General features: G+C 33.0%; 1 long non-coding RNA gene across 1 annotated transcript in view; it reads left to right on the forward strand.

Annotated features, from left to right (window-relative positions):
* LOC134839698 (uncharacterized) overlaps window positions 1-19,975 on the forward strand; it is a 40,658-nt gene extending 20,683 nt beyond the window's left edge. Inside the window, exon 2 of the long non-coding RNA XR_010162395.1 lies at window positions 19,446-19,975. This is a non-coding gene — a long non-coding RNA (uncharacterized LOC134839698). The remainder of the gene's footprint in view (window positions 1-19,445) is intronic.
* Window positions 19,976-23,781: the final 3,806 nt, after the last annotated feature.

Genomic DNA, 23,781 nt, shown 5'->3' on the forward strand with positions numbered 1-23,781 from the left:
TTTCTTTCGAAAAATTTCAGGTTTTAGAACAAAAAAAAGTCATTTTTTTTATACATTTAAATTTTGAAAGATACTACTGCTCCGTAAACCTCAAAAGGCAGTCGGAACGTTCAGGGCTTCGCCCTGATACGAGAAGTCTTGTTTTTTTTAAAGACAAGGATAGTTATCCAACTACTGCAGTATGCGAATTATTTTACTAGATCTTTAACGTAAATAAGTTGTATGAAATTTTATGACTCGCGTTTCCGTGTATGGTGGTGAATGCGAAATATTGACCTATCCCGAACTTAGTAAATTTCCTAAAACAGATCTGAAAAAATTTCAACTGTTTTGTTTACAGCTGAAATTACCTTCATGCAATAATGGAAATGTATAAAATACTCCAAGTGATTTAAATTAGGCGAAACATGAATCTTAAGCTTTTGTTTTTCTTAATTGAGTTTTCAGAGATCATAACGGTAAATTTTTCTTGTGATGAGTCGATCATGCATTTCATTTTTTCTTATGGTTTTCTACATCCTGGTTTTGGCAGTAAGTGGCCCGAAAATTTTGATCAAAATCTTGGATAATTTCGCTGCTAGGAATCTGATCTGCGCTGAATAACCATATAGATCATTTGGTTACTTGGAAATTTGATACAAGTGTAATATATTTGACCAAAGAAAGACTGTCGTGTTTTAATAGCGGGAGATGAACAATAATCGCCAGTCGTCTGCTCCTATTCTAAAAACTTTTGGATGCAAAAAGTTGCATGCAACCATCTATTGCCTTGAAAGTAGAAACAAAAATTGAAATAGTGTTAATGTTCCGACTTTACAGCGAACACTTCTTCAAAGACCTTAAAAGGCAGTGGACACATTCAAGATTCCGGACTTATACGAGCACTCTTGTTGTTCCGACTTTCGATACGAAAGTAACGGAATATTTTTGCTCGGTGTGGGTTTTTTTTTTCAGACAAATTTCGACTTTTTAACTAGCCTTTTTTGACAAAATTTTTGTAAATCATTCAAAGGGTATTGTTTTTTTGAGCGTAAATTTGAAAAGATATCTTATTTGTGATTTTTTTTGTAAAGTTATGGAGTTTTAAAGATTGCCATTTTGGCTATTTGGGACAATTAACTCGCGATATAATTCGCGCTATTAACGCGTAAGCGGAGATTTAATCCGTTAGAAACTAGACCAAATTGGTTGAAAGAAGCTTATTTGCCTTAATTGCTTTGTTGCTAGAAGCAAAATTTATCCTTTGTATTCTATATGGCGTGTGGGGTGATGATTTTCATAGAAAAAATTTCAAATTTGAGAAAAAAAAAATTCATTTTGTTTTATTTAATTTAGTTTTTTTTATGTTGTTTATGGTATAAATGCTCGATAAAACTTAAAGGCAGTCAGAATATTCAGGATTTTGCCCTGATACGAGTATTCTTGTTCTACCGACTTTCGATACGAAAGTAACGGAATATTTGTGCTCGGGTTGGGTTTTTTTCAGACAAATTTCGACTTTCTAACTAGCCATATTTAACAGAGAATTTTTTATCATTCAAAAAGTATTGATGTCCTGAGCTTAAATTTGAAAATTTTGATTACCTGTGATTGTTTTTCGTAATGTTATAGGAGTTTAAAATTGCCATTTTGGCCAATTTGGGACAATTAAGGCGCGATATGTTTCGCGCTATTAACGCGTCAGCGGAGATTTAATCCGTCTTAGAAATCGTTCCAAATTGCTTGAAAGAAGTTTTTTAGCCATAAATGACTTAATACAATGAGCGATTTGTATTTCTTTGTACTTTATATGTCGTGTGGGGTGATAATTTTGTTTAAAAAATTTCAGAATTTGGAAAAAAAATTCATTTTATTTTTTTTTTACATTTAATGTTTGCATGTTACTACTGCTCCATAAACCTCGAAAGGCAGTCGGAACGTTCAGGGCTTCGCCTTGATACGAGCAGTCTTGTTTGTTTTAAAGACAAGGATAGTTATCCAACTATCGCAGTATGCGAATTATGTAACTAGCTCTTTAACGTAAATAATTTGTTTTGTATGGAAGTTTATGACTCGCGTTTCCGTGTACGGTGGTGAACCCGGAAGATTTAACTATCCCGTACTCAGTAAATTTTCTAAAACAGATCTGAAACAATCTTTTTCAGATCTAAATTTCAGATCTGAAATAGGTGGTGAAATGTTTAAATAACGCTTGGATACTTTAAGGATTGGTTATTTCAGATCTAAATTCAGGTCTGAATTTTTCTTTTTCTTGGTTATTTCAGATCCGAAAAGATCTATTTTAGATCTAATTTCAGATCTGAAATTATGTTTTCCTTGATTATTTCAGATCTGAAAAAATCAGTGATTCGAACTCAATTTTTGCAATTTTTGATTGTTATAGCTTCTACTAGGTACTCAGCATAGTCTCAAGTTCGAGACTGGCGAAGTATGTTTCCCTAAGCATGATATAAACATTGGAAACGCATAAGTAGCGAATGAAAATCAAAAATGTTACAGGCTTTCTTACTGTTTTTGAAAACTTTTTAACACAGTTGAACAAGAAATTTAGTTCGAAATAAAACTGTTTGTGAAATTAATCCGAAGTTTTTTTGACCGCTAGTTGACCTAAACATAATTGTGTATTGCAGAAACATCAAAAATAAAACTCAATTTTTGCGCAAAATGCATATATTATAATTTAACAAAAGATTTCTAAGATCTGATTTCAGATCTGAAATTTTGTTTTTCAAGTTTATTTCAGTTCTGAAACTTTCCATTTTAGATCCAAATTTCAGACCTGAAATTTATAAATTCTTATCAAGATCTGAAACAAAGAATTTCTGATCTGAGAGTCAACTTATATAAGAAACAAAGAATTTCAGATCTTGCACAGAAAATCGCCTGGGTACGGGATGAAAAGCAAAAGTACTTGTTGCTAGATTTCACAAACAGGATTAATTGGGCGATCTCTCTCTCCCCCATAATCGCGTGGGAGAGAAATAACTCAATAGTTACTCGCGGAATGCTTACATCAATTTGAAAAAAGTTTTCACTTTGAGGATGCGTGTCAGATTTTCCAACGAACTCTAAAACTTAAACAGAGGCAAAACAGAGCTTCGCAGCACTTGTGACACTTGTGATACAACGCAAACATAAAATATGAGTCGAAAGAAGATTAAGGATGAAAAAAACAAGGCGAACCAAAGTTTTTGTATACTTCGATGAAAAAACAACTAGGAGCTCATCTAGAGCCGGAGAAACGTGTTTCATATTGAGCTTGAGTTACAGATAAGGCACGAATAGTGTGATTTCAAAAGATGAATTTTGTTTTTCTTTCTCAGTGAACATACGAACAATGAACATACGAATTTGTGAGACTAGATAATATACGCTAACCCATTCAAATTTTTTTTGCTTGCGAATTTAAGTGAGCGTAGTTTAATAAATGCGACTATTTTTTCTAACCTAAGTCGCGAATATTAGTAGTGCCACTTCTGGTAGAACCTTTGCGGCTTTTGAAAGCTTGTGCTTTGACATTCGATTAGTAGAAAATTCATACAGTTGATGCATTTTAAGTTTATCGGTTGAACCGAAAAAGGTATTAGTTTCAAACGACAATAATAAAAACTTGACTTCAGAAATTTTCTAACTCAAAATGTTTTTGCAATTTTTCGAAATGCATAATTTATACATATTGTGGCTGTATGTATTCGGCTTTTTTCCACTACTTCCATTTAAATTTTAGAATTGAAAGTTATTTTAACGCTTTTGTAATGAAATGAAAGTTTGCATGGTTAACAAACTAACAGTTTTTACATCCTAGCATCACGCACAACCTACAAGGCACAAACGTTACATCGTAATATCACGCTTTTAGCCATAATCACACGTGAAGCAACTAAGAAAAATGAAAGTTTGAAATGTGGTGTGAGTAGAAAGAAGCCATGCTTTCCATTTTATAACTTGCAAAGTTAGTGTTAATGCCTTCGCTTTGATATATTCCAATGTATTACATACACATTATGTCTATTTTTTGTTGCCACTTTTGCTACATCGCATTGGCAATTTACTAACTAGGTAGCTGCTTTATATGGTACTAGTATCTTCCGATTATAAAATGCTCGTGCCTTAGAGGGCTGCAGAGTCTAACTAATTCGAAACTTATTTTTTTGTTCTATTTCACGTTATCAAGCTGCTTTTTTATTGTATTTTGCTAGTGTTTGCGAAGCGCAGTTTTGCCTCTGTTCATTATAAGGCCGAACTTCGTATAGTTGAATTGTCTGTGGATTATGCAACAAACTAACAAACTTGACAAACATTTTTATGGAATCCGCTACAAAGCTATTTTTCTGTCATCTTTTTGCTGTTATGGACTCTCGAGACACATGCTTAGAACAGAATGCCGCTCCACATGCTAGCTTCAATGCTGCAAAGGTTGCTTTAGTTTTTTCGCATTTTTTTTACATGCTTCAATTTTTGCCGACAAATTTTCAGTTACCAGGTATTTGTTTGTGAGTTTCGCAAAAATTAAAAAGCAAATAACTCTTGTTTTGCCTTGCTTAATTGCTTGTCTTTGCAATCCTCCGTCGTTCTGTGCGACCTTCTAGAACACAGTTTGGCCCTGCAATGATTCGTTTAAATAGCTATTCTAGTTTCTTCCGACATAGTTACACAGTTTTCAAACAACTTTTTGATCAGTTTCTCGAGTTTTTCCTAATTTTCGTTTTGATTTTACCCAGGTTTATCCAGATCTAATGAAACTGTAAAAATAAGAGCAGAACCGAAATCGAATAATACTCAGCTTGTTTTGAAAGCACGCTTAAATTAGAAATCGAGCTGATATCAGAATGGTGCTTTTTGTACTGTATGAGTATTAAATGAAAAATCATGTCAAATGCAAGTCAAGCCCCCAAAAATGCTATTTTTGAAAGATCGTTTTGGTTATTTTGTCACCCTTACAAAATAGTGTTCTCCGTTGCGGGTTCAGTGTTGAAAATTACACTATAAAAAACAGCAATTTTGTTCCAGCTTTTTTCCCGTAAATGAAAGGATGAATTACCTCAAGCAGAAGGTTTTCCTAAAATCTGTGTTTTGAGCTGCGAAAATAAGTATCAACAAATTGTCATCGCCTACAATTACAGCAAAGGTTAATGAAAAATTACTAAAATTCTGCCGGAATAAAAGTTACCAAAGCAATGTTTTATGGTACCAACTCATTTTTTTATCACCCAAGGGATTCAAAAAGTCGGGTATCGGTTTGGACAGTCTTCAAGTAAATTACAAAATTTGGGATTATTCAAGAAAATAAAGACCGTTCTCACCTCAGAATGAAAGTTTTTTGCATCAGAAACTGATTCGTTGATGCGTATTTTAATTACAACATCTACACATGGTTTAACTGGCCAGAAAGAAGTTTTCAAGAAACCCGGACTCCTGACCCAATAGTTTTCATGAAGCACTTTGGCTGCAATCCCACGCTTACTTGTGTCTGCGGTTTTATCACTTGGTACTTGGTACCAACCATTGACGGTTGTTAATTCTAAGATCTCGCTAACTCCATTGGCTATGACGACAGGTTTTTTATCATCTGCATGGGGCCACTGTAGAACAATTTTACTGTCAGACCACATAAATGTATCGGATATATGATTGTTCAATGACTTTTGAATGTCTTATTTAAGACGAGTAGCCAATAAGGGGGCTTGCAGTTTAAGTTGAGTTTTGACATGGCTATTAGCGGCGCTACACGAGTCTTTTCAACCATGAAACTGACCTCTGTTTCCTGATATTCTGATAGAGGACCACGAAGGAACCAAACCGCGCGAGACATTTTAGACGAAGTGTCGCCAAACATGTGTATTTTTAACTTGATCAACTGACGGCATGCTATCATCAAAAACAACTCTGCGAGGTAATCCTCAAAATAACCCAATCTGAATTGAAAATTCAACCTTTGGTATTAATAAAGAAATGTTTAAATTGTTTTATAACTTTGAAACTTTGTTAGGATTGAACAACGTTCTCGTTTGCTAAAAGCTCTCAGGTAAAAACAAATTGGTCATCAAAAGTTTGATGACTGAGCCTTAGTAGCGTTAGAACAATCAAAACAAAAGGGAAGTTCTTTTAAGTCGAACAGTGGAATGAAGAAATTTGTTTACGGTTCAAGCAAACGTCCTTTTTCCATTTTATAAAACCATGAGCCCGCTTCTGCACAATCATGATAAGAAACACTCTCAAAATTTTGAAAACCTATCGATTCAAAAATTTTCAAAAAAGAAGAAAATTAATTTAAAGATCAGAGTTTTAAGTTATTTGACGAAATTAACACATGTGTTGACCTAAGTGGCCCATATTTTTATTGAGGATATAGGAAACATTTCCAACAACTGCAAGAGCAGAACTGCAAAATTTTCTAGCGCAAAGGGACCGCGTTACTACCGACAAAATTTATCATTTTTATACATAAGAAGTTCCTACTTTTGAAATTTGAAGGCAACGCCAAAACAATCGAGACTTTGCTCTTATTCGAACAATCTCGTTTCATTTGGTTCATAATACAGAAAAGACTCTTGTCACATAATTTTTTTACAAACCATTTTTTCCAGTTTGATTAACAAATTATTTTATCTGTGAAACTATGTGAAACTTAGTTTATTAATTGCAGGGGAGAAAATAAATTACTCTAAGTTAATTGCTTCGTCTCTCCTAGAAAATATAGAAAAACTAAAGTGCGGTTTGGTTTAACCTCTATTGACAAAATTAAATTTATTAAAAAAAAATTTGATAGAAAGTCACTGACTGACTCATATTGATGCCCTGAGATCAAATCTTAACTGCCATTTGACCTGCAGTTTGTTATCGCAATGTAAAGTTGTTACGGTGTTTGCTTCAAAAAGTACCAATTTGAGCAATTTGGTTAAGAATTTACACGAAATTTTTCTTAACGTGTATTTTGCGTGCAAAGATTTTAAGTATGCTGTAGTGTGAAACACGTATACATGTGTATGTTATAATCTGTCTGCAAATACACAATCACAGAACATAAAGCTTTCAACTTTTTGATTTCAAGAAGCAAACAAGCGAATTTTTTTTTACATTTTTGCCGTATTCACTGCAACAAATCAGGATATAAGAATCAAATTGTAACAAATTGCAAGTGGTTGCCCGGTGAAAAATAAGAAGTCGTGCTTTGAGGGCGTAAGCTAGCCGGTATAACTTAACTAGTTTTAAAGGTGTTTTTAGCGCAATCTTACTTGCAAACAACATCAGGAATTTGAATTTACGGGCTCAAAATAATTATTTGGAATGCTAACAAAATTGAACTTCTTTGTGCCACAGACAGCAGAATTAAAAGAGCTACGTGGTCCAGCGTCACGAAACAATCATAACTATTTTAACGACACAAGTTAAAAACTGCGGGAGATCATACCATGAAATAAATAAAATTTTCAAATAAATTAACTGCTAAAAAGAAACCTGTAAATAGATTAAAAAAGTAGTTTTTTTCAAAAAAATTAATTGAACTGTTTTTGATCAATTTATTTCGATCATTTGCGATGTTTCATAAGTGAAATTTTTGCTGTGTTCTCACGCCAGAACAGTCGTTATTTCAAATTTTTTTCTGTCATTTTTCGGATGCATGAAAATTAAGGGAAAGTCATTAGCTTCCTAAAGAACTTAATTGATTGCGATAATTTCTTATGTTGTTTGCGAGGATGTTCCCACAGCTAGAACACCTCTTAAACTAGTTATGTTTATCTGGCCAGTTAACGCTTTCAAAACAAGATCTCTCAAAACAATTTCAGCCCGATTAAGCCCTTCCAAATAGTTTCGTCTTGCAAATGTCACAATTTCAATCTTATATCTTGAGTAGTTGCAGAGAAAACGGTCGAAAAAAAAATTCATTCTCATTTTGAAATAATAAAATTGCTTTAAAAGTCCCATGACTGCCGCTTGACTACTTGCGAGGCTTTTCGAACTGTAAAACTTGAGGTGAAAAGTTTCAAAACAAAATAAAATTTTTTTCTGGATGATTCATTTTTAGCAAAAAATTTAACCCTAAACTACCCGCACTCAGTAAAAAGAGAAAATAATCGATTATATTATAACTATAATTGTACTTTTAGCAAAACTATATATAATTATAAGCGCCAATTTTAGATGTTTGAACAGTTTATAATCCATTATAATGATAACATTTTATGAAATTATAATCAGTTATATTTTATTGTATTTTTCCGAAAATCTCTTATAATCTAATATAATCAATTACAATCTTTTTCTATCAAATATGATTTCACTAGAAAAATCAATTATAATGGATTATAATTCAGTAAAATATCAGAAAAAATTTCCAAATTCATTCAATTATAATCGATTATAATGGTTTTTTTTTTGTTTTGAAACATAATAACATAAGAATCCAGTTTTAAAAAGTTATAATCGATTCTTTTTAAAATTTATGGATGCTGACAATCAAAATTCATTAGAATCTATTATTTTTTTTACTGAGTGCGAGTACTTTAAGTAGGATTAGGGTATAAAATTTTTCGAATTTATCCCTGATACAAAAAGTTTAATTACGCTTTGAGTAGCCTATGTTTTACAAAAAATAGTTTGTATTACTGAATAAGTATCTCAGCAGAATTTTTCTTCTGAGGTTCAGATTTTAGGAATAATTATTTTTGCTGATGGTAATTGTTTACTGTGATTATTGACAACAAACGAAAAAAAATTCAACGGAACGCAAGTGCAACTTCAAGTTGTTTTAAGAACGCTAGAAATTTTGAAATTAAGTAAATCAATCTATAGAACACTCTTTAGAGGAATAACAAAAAGTTCATAGGATAAATCATATTACATTAAGCAATAAATTTCAAATTGTCCCTAAATTATAGTTACATGCAGTTAGTTGCAAGCGTTAATAATCGATTATTATATTATTTTAGTACCAGTTTTACAAAAACTGAGAAGAAATTGATTTTAATCAATTAATAATTTATTACAATCTCTTTTTGGAATCAAAATTAATCAATTGTAATACATTATAATCGATTAGAATCTAATATTTTTATCCAGATTTTTAATTCATTCGTTTTGCTGAAAAAATCAATTATAATCTATTATAGTTGTTTATAATCCCTTTTGTTTGCCCATTTCATCTTCGAACTTTTACTTGAACTGCTTATGTTTTGTAGACGTTGGTTTATGTGAAAAAAAGGGGAAAAAGTTTTAACAGTTTTCAAATTAATTCAAAAATCAGCACGCTAGTAGTTCACCAAAAAATCAGCACGCTACTTAAGTTTCGTGATTTATATAGAAGCGTTATAGTTCATTTACCGCGGGATTCTTTCAAATAATATGAAGGGACCTCTGTGAAACTTTTTGTTTAGTGGTAAAACTTTGTGTTCAGATGAACCAAAGAGTGACAATACTTCTTACTTTTAGAGATTTTCGACAGAAAAAAAATTATCATTTAGTATAATAGGTTATAACAGGTTACAAGAGATTATAAGATATTATAAGAGATTATAAGAGATTATAAGAAATTTTCGGAAAAATTATAATCAATTATAATTGATTATAATTCATTATAATGTCACGAGAACTGTTATCAATATAATGGATTATAAGTCGCTTAAACGTCTAAATTTCGCTTAAACGTCTAAATGGATTATAAGTCGCTTAAACGTCTCCCCCCCCCCCCCATAAAGAAGGAAGGGGTTTTAACTACTAAACACCCTCAATCAACTATTAAATCCTCCTCTCCCCGTTCAACCATTAACCTACCCTCCCCCACCCTCCCCTACGTGAACGTGGGGTTTGGGCGATGTCGATTGTGGTTAAAAATGAACTTAAAGTTGAACTGCCGTGAATTGAATAAGTCGAGAAAAATTATAAAATTTAATGTTTTGATACGTATGCGAATCAACGGCATTAGGCAGGCAGTCACATAATTTTAAAACAATTTTGTAATTTTCATCAACTACCTCTCAAAAAACCATTATAATAGAATAAAATTGATTGTTTTTGGATTATGTGGACTATTAGAACTATAATCCAATTTTAGTTAATTAGAATAGATTTTTTGTAATTTTATAGAGGCTGACTTTATAACGACAAAAAATTGATTATGATCCTTGGAGGCTCAGTGCAGATAGCAAAACACCATTGTTCCAACTCGCGCCTCATTTTGACTTGAATAACCTCTGAGTTAGATAAAATTGCCCTTACATTTGTTAGCGTTAAAAAAAGAAGATTTATAGTTCGCATTAACTTTCCGAAAACGTTTATAGCGTCAAAATTTTCTTTATAACAACTGATTTTGTTCAAAACATTATTTTCCGACTTGCGAAACAAAAATACTGGAATAATTGTGCTCGGGGTGTTTTTTTTCTTCAGACAAACTCTAACTTTTTAACTAGCCATTTTTGACGGAATGTATTGAATATCATTCGAAAGTATAGTTGTCTTATGCCTAAATTTGAAAAGATTTTTTACCTGTGATCGTTTTTCGTAAAATTATAGATTTTTATAGATAACCATTTTGGCCAATTAGGGACAATTAACGCACGAAATATTTCGGGCTATTGAGGCGTAACCGGAGATTTATTTCGTCTTAGGAATCGTTCCAAATTGGTTCAGGGCAGCTTTTTCGCCGAAAATGATTGGTAACTAGGAGCTAAATTTATCACTTTGTACTTTATACGGTGGGTTGACGATGATTTTTGCAGCCATTTTTTCAACGTTTCCCCGCCCCTTCTTTATTTTTCAACTTTTTTAAAATAAAGTATTTCACTTTATTTTTTTTGCATCATTTAATTTTTTCATGTTCTAACTTCTCCATAGACCTTAACAGGCAGTCGGAACATTCAAGGCTTCGCTCTGCTACAAGCAGTCTTGTTCATATACAAAATCGAGGCATCGGTATGTTTCACGCAACATGAAAACTCTAAGTTGGTCTTAAACGCGTATGTAGCCCGTTTTTTTCTTTGAAATTAGGAACACTAAAATCTGTTGTTTTTTATAACTTCAGCATCCAATAGGTCACAGTATTGAATCAAAAGAAGAACAATACTGCTAATATCAGGGCAAAGCTTCACACAAAATAACCTTAGGTGAGATATATTTTTAAATTTCAGCTCAGGAAAACAATATTTTTCGAATGATATAAATAAATTGCCAGCTGAAAAGTTTAATTTCGTCTGGAGAAAAAAAGCAACCCGAGCACGAGTATTGCGTCATTTTCTTCGAAAAAAATCGAACAATAAAAAAAATCTGAGCAAGCTTTCCGGCAATTTGCAATGCTGCCGGTTGGTTTGCTCTTCTTGTCCCAATTTTCTTGAGTTTGTTTTCAGCAAAATTTGTTTATTTAAAGGACAATATCGACTCACTGAGTTAAAATGTAAAACAACATTTTCTGAATTTTTTGTACAGTTCTAGGGGTTTGAAGGTGGTCAAAATGGCAATGTTCTGGACTAATTTATGGACGTTTGAAATTATTTATAATGCTCAAAGTGGCTAGCGAATTGTTGGCCAAGCTTGGTCTAACTAATTTCCTAACCACTTACATATTGTTACTCTAATGTACAAGACAATTTTACATTGGTTGTTGGAGGACAAAAAAAAACAGTTTCAGACCATTTACAGGGCAATCAGAGCATTCAAGGATCACTTTTATTTTCTAAGAGTTGGATGAGTAAAATATTTGAGAGCTTATATGTGTGAAAATCAGCGGATAAATATTTTAGGTGTGCCTCTGTTAGACTGGCGCCTAACAGAGGCGAACCTAAGATTTTTCCAGAGTGCAGATTTTCAACATTATGGAAGTAGTGCTTTCGACCCTTTTTCTAGGTCACTGTTTGTAGGTTACATTGGAGTTGACGCCTTTTACTGCACTTTTGTACATTGGTTGACCGAAATTGTATATCGTGAAATAAAACCCATAAGGGTAAATTAATATTCTAAATCCGCTCTTTCTCCGGAAGAACGTTTTGAAAAAGAATGTCGACCAATAAAAGAGGTATCTTATTTGTTCTTAAGATATTTTTTGAAAATTTATCACATACCTGACTATTGCGTCACTCTTTCTGTCTAGCTATAAGGATTAAAAGCTAAGCAACCAGCACCGCTTGAGTCACAAGCTTGAAGGAGCAAAGAAGCCCTTCTTTCTGATCATTGTAATTGTTCCTACTTTCGAAGAAAGTGAGAGAATATTTGATCTCGCGGTGGTTTTTTTTCTCCAGACAAGTTTCGACTTTTGAACTAGCAATTTTTGGCCAAATTTTTTATACCATCCTAAATTTATTTTTATCCTGAGCTCATATTTAAAGAGATATTTTACCTGCAGTTTTTTTGTAAAGTTATGGGGGTTTAAAGGGAGATATTTTGGGCCAATAACGCGGAGGTTTACTAGGGGAATTTGTAATTTTGTACCTTAGATGGTGTGTGCAGTGGCGTGCGCAGAAATGGTTTGTGCAATGGCGTGCCAGGGAGGGGACGCTTTTTCGAAAAATTTTGAAAATTTTGCCGACCTTTTTTTTAGGTCGACCAATTTGATTTTCCGAGCTCTTCTAAACTAGTATAAGGAACCTATTTTGAGAAAAATTTTTCTGCTATTTTGAGAAAAATCTATTTTGTGTTCTTTTTTTAGTTTTTTTTTGCACAAATTTACCATTTTCTAACCTTTAGAACATAAAAGGTGTCATAATACTCAGGGCTTTGCTCTGATACGAGCAGTCTTGTTTTCATTTGCTAATGAAAAATCGGAAGTTTAGCTCACAGGGACACAACTAAATTTTTTTCGTTATAAATGAAAGCTAAAATAGGTAATTGCGAAGCGATAACGGTTTAATTTTTGAGCTTCTTAGCTAGCGTAATTACCATGCGTAAAAATCAAGTATCAAATCTGCAGGTTCCAATAATAATTTGGCCATTGTAAATATTTGCAAAGATGAAGTCTCATAAAAGATGATAGCTACAAATGAGAGCCATTATTGCGTTCTTGAGTAAACTTTGAATCGGCTATGTAATTGCAGACTTCATGAGAGCCATGACTGTCACTTATTATCAATTCAAGTGTAAATCAGTCTCAGCTCTAGGATAGTCACTAGGACCTTTATTTTAAAAATGCTATTTTTTTGGTTAGGTTAGGCTAATAAATTGACTTTGCTATGTCTCCTAAAGCTGTACAAACTTTTTAACGAAAAACTGCCGAAAATCTCTTCGCTGTTTTTGCAAGAAACTTTTCAGATTCTTTTGATTTAAAAATGCGTTTTTTAGAGCGCTCCCTTCTCAAAGTTAACTAGTATTTATAGGTACGAAAGGCCTCTTCCGAAAAACTTAGAAACTATCGGCCAAAAATAGATGCCGTAGGTCAGTACGAAAGGCTACTTTCAGGTGGTGATGGGTTTGAATTCCTGCCGCAACCCATCCGCCTCAACTAAGTTCGCATCTATTTCAAATGGCTACAGCTTTATGACATATTTCAATCGTTCTCCGATCACGTGCCGATTAGATTAGCACCTGCGACCTAAATTGAATGGCACTTCTGTTTCATTACGCTCAATATCAATTCAAGTCTTCGTTTCCGCAAGCAGTGGTAAATCAGATTAAGTTGAGAACAACTCTGAGAAAAATATTTAAATGGTCACATTTGTTTCTATTCAACTTAAGATTGCCTGAAGTGTTAACTTTTCTGGTTTCTTGTCTGGAGTGTCAAAACTGGTCAACTCCTTTTGGACTATTTATTGATACATCGATTTAATAATAATTGATGACAAAAATGGATTCACTTACAATTAATCTATTTTTTATTTTTTATTCGCTGTATTTACATCAGAATCAGAAGGCAGACTTGCAAAACATCTTTAGAATAACCATTTGTGATCATGTCAAAAATTTATGCCAAATCTCGAATAAAGCATCTCTCCTTTTTTCGAATTTTTTTCAGCTAATAAGTCTTTCGAAAGTCAGATTTTTAAATTGAAAACTTTGTTACGTTAAGCAAATTGAGTTTAAGCAAAAATTGTGCAAATTTTGAAAAACTGATCACGGACAACAAAACAAACTTCGAGCTTCCATAATTTTCCATTGCTTTCCGCAGTATAATTTTGCCTTTTAAATGAGCTTAAAATCTTTTCCGATCTTTAAGAAAGCGACTCGGTGTGAATGAAGTCCCAAAAAAAGTCATCGCGCCTTCAAACAGCAAAATTTAGCTATTTTTCTAAAATTTCGTTTGAAATAGTTTTAGTTACCAGAGTTGATAACTTTTCATTCTCAGAGGCGCCTGAAAACGGACCGAATTGTTTTGCGTGATGTGCCCTCTTATGAAAAAATTGAAAAACAAAATAGGCACTTTTATGCACTTTTTGGAAAAGTTTGACCACAAAATCGCGTTTTTTATCGTGTGGCCCTTCTCTTCGTGCCCTAAATTGCGTTTTTTTTTGTCGCGTGCTCGTCCTTCAATTTTCGTCGCGTTCTCCCCTCTCGTGCGCTCAAGGCACCTTTAGAAAATCTTCAGCCAAAAGGGTGATTCAGCCAAAAATTGATATTCTAAATTAGTAAAACGGGGGCTTTGGATCAGCAGGGGTCGAATACCCGAGAAGAGGGGGCGTCCTCCCTAAATCCGCTACTGGTAAGGAAGTCAGTCAGGATGATTGGGTGGTTTGGGTGTTTATTTCCTCAAAAAGTATATAGTGCTGGGCAGTAGCGGATTTGGAGGGGAGGGGGGCTTCGAGCTTTTGCCGACCCAAAAGGCCCCTTTTGTACTATTTTAAGATATCTATTTTTGGTGAGGTACCCTAAAATTTTTCTATAGGCGCCTTGCGCGCCAATAAATACAAATTTTTGAGGGGGTAGCGCGCGCTGAAAAAAAGCGATTTTTCGATCAAAGTTTTCCAAAAAGTGCCTAAAAATGCTTTTTCAAAATTTAGCCCGCGGCGCAGAAAATTTGACCGAACCAGGTTCTGTTTATTGCTTTGCGAGATCTCGGAAAATCAATTTGGTCGACCTAAAAAAAGTTGCAAATTCTGAGGGGGCAAGTATACAAGATTTTCTGTCCTTATTACCAACCAACAAAACAATAGGTCCAGGGGTTGAAAAGATGATTTTTGAACTGCGGAAACACGTTGCTGAGAGGGAATGGAAGCTTCAGCGAAGGGATCCGGTTTGTCAGACCATTAGGGGTGGGAAAAATACGGTAGGACAAAGCGGCTAAAGAGCATACTCAAGACAGCTTTAACTGGAGCGAGGCCAGTCGTGAGGATATTTTGAGGGGAGTTTATTCAAGAAAACTGGCTGTTTTATTTCGTTTTTCTTGTTCTTTTCCCTCAGTGTTTTTATCAACGGTAAAGGAAATGTAAATCTTTTTTAGAAAAATGCAATTATTGTTTTAGAGGTTTTGTTTTTAAAATGCGTCTTTTTCATCTCAACTTTTAATGATGTGACTTAGTGGCGTTCGAAAGCGGTAGTTGTCATTCCTTTCTGGGTTAACACAAAGGGAAAACAAAGATTTAGTTACAATTTGAAACTAATTTTTTTTTCGTGCAAAATTCTCTTGAATCTGAAAAACTGTCTTGCCCAAGTTAAGTAGCTTCGTCAAAAAATCTAGTAAATTTTTGTTTGAAGGAAGAAATCATTAGAATAAAATTGATTTTGAGCGGTTGAGTGGCTGATTTATTTTATCTTTTTATGGGCAAGACCAAAAAACATGCAAGCTTTTTCAATTTGTGGATAGTTGGATCAAATGCAAAGAAGTGAAATGATTTTGCTAAAACTTTTGAAAACAAGTAATTGGTTGAATTTTGCAGCGCTGTTTGAATTTTTTTTTCGATGGGATTTATCTGTGTATGAGGATGAGGAATGATAAAAATTACTTTCTGGATATGAAAGTGGGCAGAAAAAGAAGACACGATAAAAAGGATTGTAGTTCCTAAATCTGCCATGTAATTGTGTGCATAGTAATTTTAAACTTTCGTGAAGTATGGTGACCTACATGAACTCTTGATAAGATAGCGATGGTTTTTCTAGAGGGAAGTGAAAAAAATGATGCTTTTGTTTTATGCGATGATTCTTGTAAGTTGTGTTTGTTTTGTTCTACCCGCACTGATGTTTCATGAAAAATAATCAATCTCATTATGTTTTTTTAATATCAGTCTCTAAAAAAGTGAAAAATAATTATTTATAGCCAATCAAAAATGGAGTATAATTTTTTTGACATGTCAGTTTAATCCATTTTAATCGACTATAATTGATTATCATGGATTATTTAAGTTTTTTTCTATAGTTATTTTGAAAATTGTAACACTTTACAGTTTTTTCACAAGTTCGCTGTTGCTTTTGATTCACCGCACGTTTTTCCAGGAAAATTATAAGATGAAGCATATTTTGGCTGAGAAAATTAATTTTCTGTTTTCCTTATTTTCCACATTTTCCACAATTATTTTTTTCCTCTTCAAGTTATTTCTTCGATAAACGATAAACTGGGGGAGATGATAAGGGTGAAACGTGAGTGGGGGATGCGGGGTCGGGGTGGAAGTGTGTGTGTGTGTGTGTGTGTTGGGTGGTCTGGAATGATGTTTGGTGGTTGGGGAGTTTGGTCTGGAATGGAGTGTGGTGGGGTGTGTGGGAGGGGGAATTGATGGCCTTAAAGTTGGGGAAGGGTACACCTAGACCTAGATGAATATGTTTCTTCGGGTTTTAGTTCGCAGAAGGTGCTGCAAAAAGCAGAGTAAACAATTCATATTTGGAAATAATAATCTTTTTTTTTGTGGATTTAAAGAGCAAAAAAAAATTATATTTTAATAAAAACTGGATTATAATCAATTCTAGTGAATTATGATGGATTTTTGAGTATTAAGAATTATCGATTAAAACTCCCTAAAAATCCAGTTTTTCCTTTTTGAAGCGATAACTCCAGAGAGCCCGCTGCGATGTACTAGTGAGTGCAGTCGGGAACAGGCGATTGCAGTCACGAACCAGTGAGTCCCGTCAAGCTTCGGTTAAAAGTTTCAACAAAGAAAGGTTGTGCTGTTATAATAGTGGAAGTGAAAAGTTTTAAGTCCAACCCTCTGTTTGCAAGCTCGCAACACGTTGGCACGACTGCGCCGGTCACTATTTTGTTCATTATGTCTGTTGAACAAAGGACAGTTCTCGGCCTGCCGGCTTGTTGAAACAATTAATAATTGGGACTGTTTTTCGCACTTTTTGTATCGGTTCGTTTTTTCGTTCATTTTCAAACTTTTCCGGACTGTTTTGTATTGGACTGTTTTGTATGGGACTGTTTTGTATGGGACTGTTTTGTATATACGCGATTTTGTTTTCTTTTTTTTGAATTTGACAAATTCATTATTTTCATCAAACTTTACAAAAATGAGAATACCGATTCACATCATTGTGTCATTACAAGTTGTATTGGGCTTTATTCACGATAAAATTTTCAAAAAAGCTGTTTTTACTTTCTGCGATATTTTTGTATAAAGATAGATGTAAAGGATATTTTTTTCAATATAATTTTATCTCATTTTCCCAATCAACCTCAATTTGGCTTTTGAAGTCAAACACCAAGTGACATTTTTTATTTTTGGCATTTCCTTTGATTGCCATAAGAAAAGAATGTAAGTGGAAGTTAACTAATGCTGATTTATTGTCAGCTTTTTGATGCAAGCTGTCATGTAGTCGATAAACGCCTGAATTCGCCTAACTATTTCTATAACTGATTCCAATTCGAAATTGGAATCAACTTCTCCACATCAAACAATAGCTTATGGCTCCCGACTACCGATAGTTTTTTAAGAATTTGTTGGACATTTTTCAAGAAGGCATCTAAAATGTTCATGAAAAATGAGGTGCAGAGTAGTAACGATTTCACGGGGGCGTGAACGAGCTGAAGAGTTTTTCCGCTTTCCATTCAAGTTTACCAGTTTCCCAACCCTCTCATAAAATTGCGAAAAAGCTGCTCAAAAATTGTTCACACGGCAATTTACACGTAAGGCTTGTTGTAAAAGTTTGTTCACCTTTCACGCTGACCTGTTTCAATGCAATTTATGACATGAAAAGTTGTTTTAAATAGACTTTCATACATTGACTTTTAGAAAAAAATAAAGGGGGACTGGAAAAGAGCCAAATAAAGATTTCGTTAGTTTTTTATTAGGGCGTTTTTTTAAAATCAAAAGTTCTTTTTTCGTTAAAATTACGAGACTTTCTTCGGAATAATCTTCGTATAATTCAAATTGTCCTATATGAAGAGACCCGGGATGACCAAAAATACTAGTCATACAATTTCCATATATGAAAAAATGCTAGTCATACACTTTCCATGCAATTCCATTCGTACAGAAAATTGCATGAAAGGTCTATGATTAGTATTTTTTTCATATATGGAAATTGTATAACTAGCATTTTTCCATAAACCAAAAATTTTGATTTTTTACATTTTAATTTCTCAATATTTATTGGCTGTGTTCGTAACCGAACACAAATGACATGAACCTTGATTACTCAAACGTAGTAACCAACGGTTTCGCCGTCTCGCATTAACAATGCATTGAAAACAGCCTGATATGTGTTACTTCTGTCTCAGACAATTAACATAACGAAAGCAGTGAACTTTTAAATTTTGGCAATAATTTGCAAAGATGATTATTTCTAAAATTTGAATGTTTAAATTACCAGACATGATCAAGGCATACAAAAACATGTCATACAAAAGAAAGAGGAGTTTTAAGCGTTTTTGAAAAAAGTTACGAAGAGAAAAGGAAAAAAAATCCAATATTAGTATATCCAGGACTACGTTATATACACAAAAAATTAAATTTTGCATGCAAAGTTTTTTTTTCAAAAAATGTTTGTTTGAATACGAAAATCAATTTGCATTTGAAAAAAAAAACACAAAAATTTTTTGGGGGCAATTTCAAAAATACTTTTCTGGGGGCAATTTCTAAAATTTTTGTCGTCGCCATCAAAAAATGCTAGTCATACAATTTCCATATATGGAAATTGTATGACTAGTGTTTTTTTTTAGAAAAAAAAAAAGTTAAAGTTTTCAGTCGTAGCAGCCCAAAAAATGCTTAAATGTTTTGCCAGCAGTTGAATTGATTGTTCAAAGCTTTTTTTTCACAAAAAAAATTTAAAAAAAAATTCTAATCATACAATTTCCATATACGGAAATTGTATGGGTAGCATTTTTTTCATACCATTTTTTTTCCTTTTTTTTATGAAGAGATACCAATTTCGATACCAAAACAACTATAAAACACCTTTGAAATTTGATTAAACTCATTTTGAAAAAATTTATGAAATTTGTCTGACTAGCATTTTTCCATAGACTAAGAGTATGAAATTGTATGATTAGCATTTTCGGTCTATGGAGGTCAACCCGGGGAAGTTTTCAGAAATGGACGAATGTCGCATTAAAATAGCAATTATGCGTTCTTGTTTCATTTTTTCACTCATGTTTGTTTTAGGGTCCATCAGTAAATTTTCCCGGTTGGGCTGATAGTTATCCGTACAACCCGAAATACAGACCATACACGCAACTGTTTAAGTCGTGGGAAAGCCCGAACGAACACATAATGCCAGCCGAATCTCCGATCGATCTCGAGGCGCAAATAACTCCTTCAATGTACAATGACGTCATGTCTCAAATCCCACCTCAGATGAGCAACATATATTTCTCACAAGAATTGGGAAACATCCTCAAAAAACGAGGACACCTTTTCGACTTAGCAAAGCGCGAGCAGGGTAAAAAACGAGTTCGTAACCTAGGCATGGGATTTTAACCATTTTAAGCTGCTGATATGGCAATGTGAATCGCCGGCCTAAATTTAGGACAAACACCAGCCAATAGGATTGGACCTCGATATGAAAAAAAGCTGGCAAAAAGAACTGTCTTAAAAACCTGCATTCTCGCATAGGTCTAAAATAGTTCGGAAATATGCTTTAATTTTGAATGCTGTAACAATTAAACTATAAATTGAACTTTTGACGTCTCTTGTTAACCTGCATATAACTGTCAGAATAGAAAACCAATTATTTTGAGGAAAATAGAAATTGCTGCTTCAATTCTCTTGCGAAACTGTTAAATTGGCTCAAGTATTCATTCGTTAGTCCCAAAGTTAATCGCAAATAAATGGGTCAGTTCTTGAAACAAAAATTAATCGGAACTTCTGAGATTAAACTTATCAATTCTGAAATTACCACAATATCCTCTAATTATTTGGGCTTGAGTAGATGATCTAGTTTTTTCTTGTTGTTCCGAGTTTCAAAGAAAGGATAGAGCATTAATGCTCGGTGTGGTTTTTTTCTTCGTATAATTTTCTACTTTTTAACTAGGAACTTTAGAACCGAGTTCTTACAAACATCAAAAAAATATTGACAAACTGAGCTCAAATTTTAAAAGGCATTTACCTGGAATCATTTCTTGGGAAATAATTTTAAAAATGTCCATTTGATCAGTTTGGGATGATTAATGCGCGTTATGCTACCTACCAGATTTTTAAAAAGCCGTTAGCACGATTTTTACAACGAGCTACTTGCAGTTATCAATACATTGCTAGACGCTAATTACATCACTTTAAAATTTTATGCAGCATTTGAAGGAAGTTTTTCAAAAAAAAGTTGTTCGTTCTTAATTTAAGAATTAATCACTGTTTAGTTTTCTTAGAAAAACATTCCACAAAATTACAACCCATCCGTTTAAATTGAAAATTGCAGTACTGAAAAAAAGAAGAAAATCGAGTGAAGAAGCAATCAAAAAGCAAATAAAAATCTTGAACATCTAAACTTGACTCAACAAGATTTCGGCTAAAGTGACCACGAAGCAAGTTACGAAAAGTTTTTGGCATAAAATCAGAGCTTGAACCAAATAAAGTAAAAAATACAGTGTATCAGAATCTAATTATTTATTCAACCAAAGTTCTTATAGGCAAGGTATTTTCAAAGTTTTCCGCGTTACAGATTTGACAAATCTACAAGGCCCAAAATAAAAAAAAAATTAAATTACAGTTTATCAGTGCCTATCTAATTTAGGCCATCCTTTTTTTGCCTTTCAGTTATCTGAATGTTTCACCTTTGAATAACTTTAGCTTTTTTAAATGATCGATTGAAAGAAAACTTTTTGAAAATTTTGAAAAAATTTTTTCATTTCTCTATGGTTATTTTTCTAGCACGTCCTTCAGTAATGTTTTTCAGATGAATGAGCGTGAAAACTTGCAGAAAATTTTGTCGAATGAGTTACTTTCGACCTATGATTTGAGCCACCAACTGATCTCTGAAGTGTTCACCTGATTTTTTTACGCGGAATCACTAAAGTATGAATAAAGCTCCTTATTTCCTTAAGTTGAATCTTAAATGCGCCAATTTTTTGTCCTAACTCTGTGGTTTACTTGCTAGTTCACAATTTGTCATAGATTGTCTACTTAGCGTACATGTTTGTAGGCCCAGAAAGTACAAAGCCAACAAAGTTGGAAATATGTAAACCATCTTAAACAAAATTTGAATATAATATCATTCATTGCTCGGTTTCTTAAAATTTCATCACTTTAAAACTCCTCGGATCCCACAAATTTGGTTGGTTTTTCTTCAAAAAGTAGTCAACTATTAGTTAGGTTAATCAAACTGCAATTGCGAGCTTCGAAAAGTAGTAAACTTTTATTCAGATTAATCAAATTGCAATCGCCATTTTTTTCGAATTGCAATTGCAAATAATTGATATTTGCGCATCGATTTATGAAAAATTTCGATAAAAATTTTATTATATAAAAAGTTTTAAGCTTATAGAATTGTTGTTAGCTACTCGATAGATTGCCGTTTTTTATATTAAGTTCCATTTCCATGAATTTTTTTTGAGATAAAGAGTTATACTTTTGACATACAAAACAAAAAGTTTTTTATGCGTGTTTAAAAGCATCAAATCTAAAACAACTGTCTACAATGTTGCTTTGCAGATAAGCAGGAATTGTTTTGACTACAACTATTAGTGAAAAAAAATAATTGAAGAATTAAAATTAAGGTTGTTAAATTTCAAATAGATTTGGTGCATTGAAATTAATCTTTGAAAAACTGAAAATATGTGAAAAATTGTTTTAGACTAAGCGAAGCTTCAGTAAAAATTGTATGACTCGCGAAAACAATCAAAGGACTTTAACATGATGCCAAACTTGACCATTCAAAAAATTCTTTTTAAGGAAACCAAATTTAAAAAAAAAATTCAGACTACGGCATAGTGTCTTCCTTACACAAAAATTGAAGTTTCGAAAACATGACTCAACAAGATTTTGGCAAAAGTGACCAGGAATTAAGTTTAAAAAAATCTTCGGGCTAAAATCAAACTTGACCCAAATAAAGTAAACAATACAGTGTATCAGAATCTAACTATTTATTCAGCCAAAACTTTGATAAACAATAATTTTCGAAATTCTCCCCTTTATTGATTCGACAAACACATCTGCAAGGCCCAAAATCAGTGCTTGTCCAAATTTTCTTATTTTTAAATAATGTCAATTTTTATTGCATTTCAGTTATCTGAATATTTCAAGTTTGAATGTTTTCATCTTTTTTAATTGTTTTAATTGGTCAATCCAATAAAAGTTTTTCTTAAAAATCTGAAGTTTTTCTTATTTTGTTGTAGTTACTTTTACAGCAACGAGCCGCAAAACTTAGAGAAATCCATTTTGAATGAAACTTTTTTGTGCTACCATTTGAGCCATCGACTGACTTCTGACGCGTTTATTTGATTGAAGGAACAATCACTAAAGTATAAATAAGGCTTCTTGTTGTCATAAGTTGAATATTTAATGCGCTAATTTTCTGGCCTAATCGTGTGGTTTTACTTGCTAAACCACAATTAGCTTAGTTTGCTTGAGTAACTTATATTTTGTATCTAAACAAAGAACAAAAGCAACAAATTTAGAAACCTGTAATCTAATACAAAAAAATTGCTCATAAAATTAATCATTGTTCATCACGTTAAAAAATATTCGGATATCAAGAATTTGGATGATTTGTTTTCAAAAAGTAGTCAATTTTTATTCAGATTTGACCTATTTTGACCTATTTTTCTAGATCGGCGCGCGCTCTAACCTCAAAATAGGCATTTATTAAAACTAAGGGCAGCTTTAAAAAATAATACACCAATCAGCAAAAATGGCAAATTCTGATATGGTAACACAGGGGGATTCTTTGGGTTGTCAGGGGATTGAATAGATAAGGGGGAGGCGTCCCATTTCAATCCGCTGATGCTTAAAAAAAATTTTTACGCCGTTGTCATTTTTTTTATTGACGAACCTCTTTTCGTGCCTTCTGAATGAAAAAGTTACACTGAAATTAAAACCATATCAAAAAGAAACCGCCAAAATCAAATCAGTGTAAATTTATAAGACTTTTACCTTAAAATGATACCCCATTTGATCATCCGCAAAAACTTTTTGATTTAAACGAAATCTAAAAAAAAAACTTAAGACTACGGCATAGTTCCTTCCTTTACAACAAATTTGAACTGGAAGTTTGGAAAACAAAATTCAACAAAATTTCAGCGAGAAGATCAAAAAAAAAATTTTCAAAAAAAGTTCAGCCCAAAAATTGAAACTTAACTAAAGTATTGTAATTAACACAGTGTAGCAGAATCTAACTTTTTTCAGTCACATTTTTCAGATGCAACTTTAATATTCAATACTTTGCTCGTTACAAGTTCGACAAATCTACAATGCCCAAAATCAATGCTTGGCCAGAGTACTTTCAAAATTACATTGTATCAGTGTCTACATTTTAGGTCAGTGTTTTATTGCATTGCAGTTAGATAGA

Source organism: Symsagittifera roscoffensis, chromosome 2 (assembly GCF_963678635.1).
Source record: "Symsagittifera roscoffensis chromosome 2, txSymRosc1.1, whole genome shotgun sequence".
Lineage (NCBI taxonomy): Eukaryota > Metazoa > Xenacoelomorpha > Acoela > Convolutidae > Symsagittifera > Symsagittifera roscoffensis.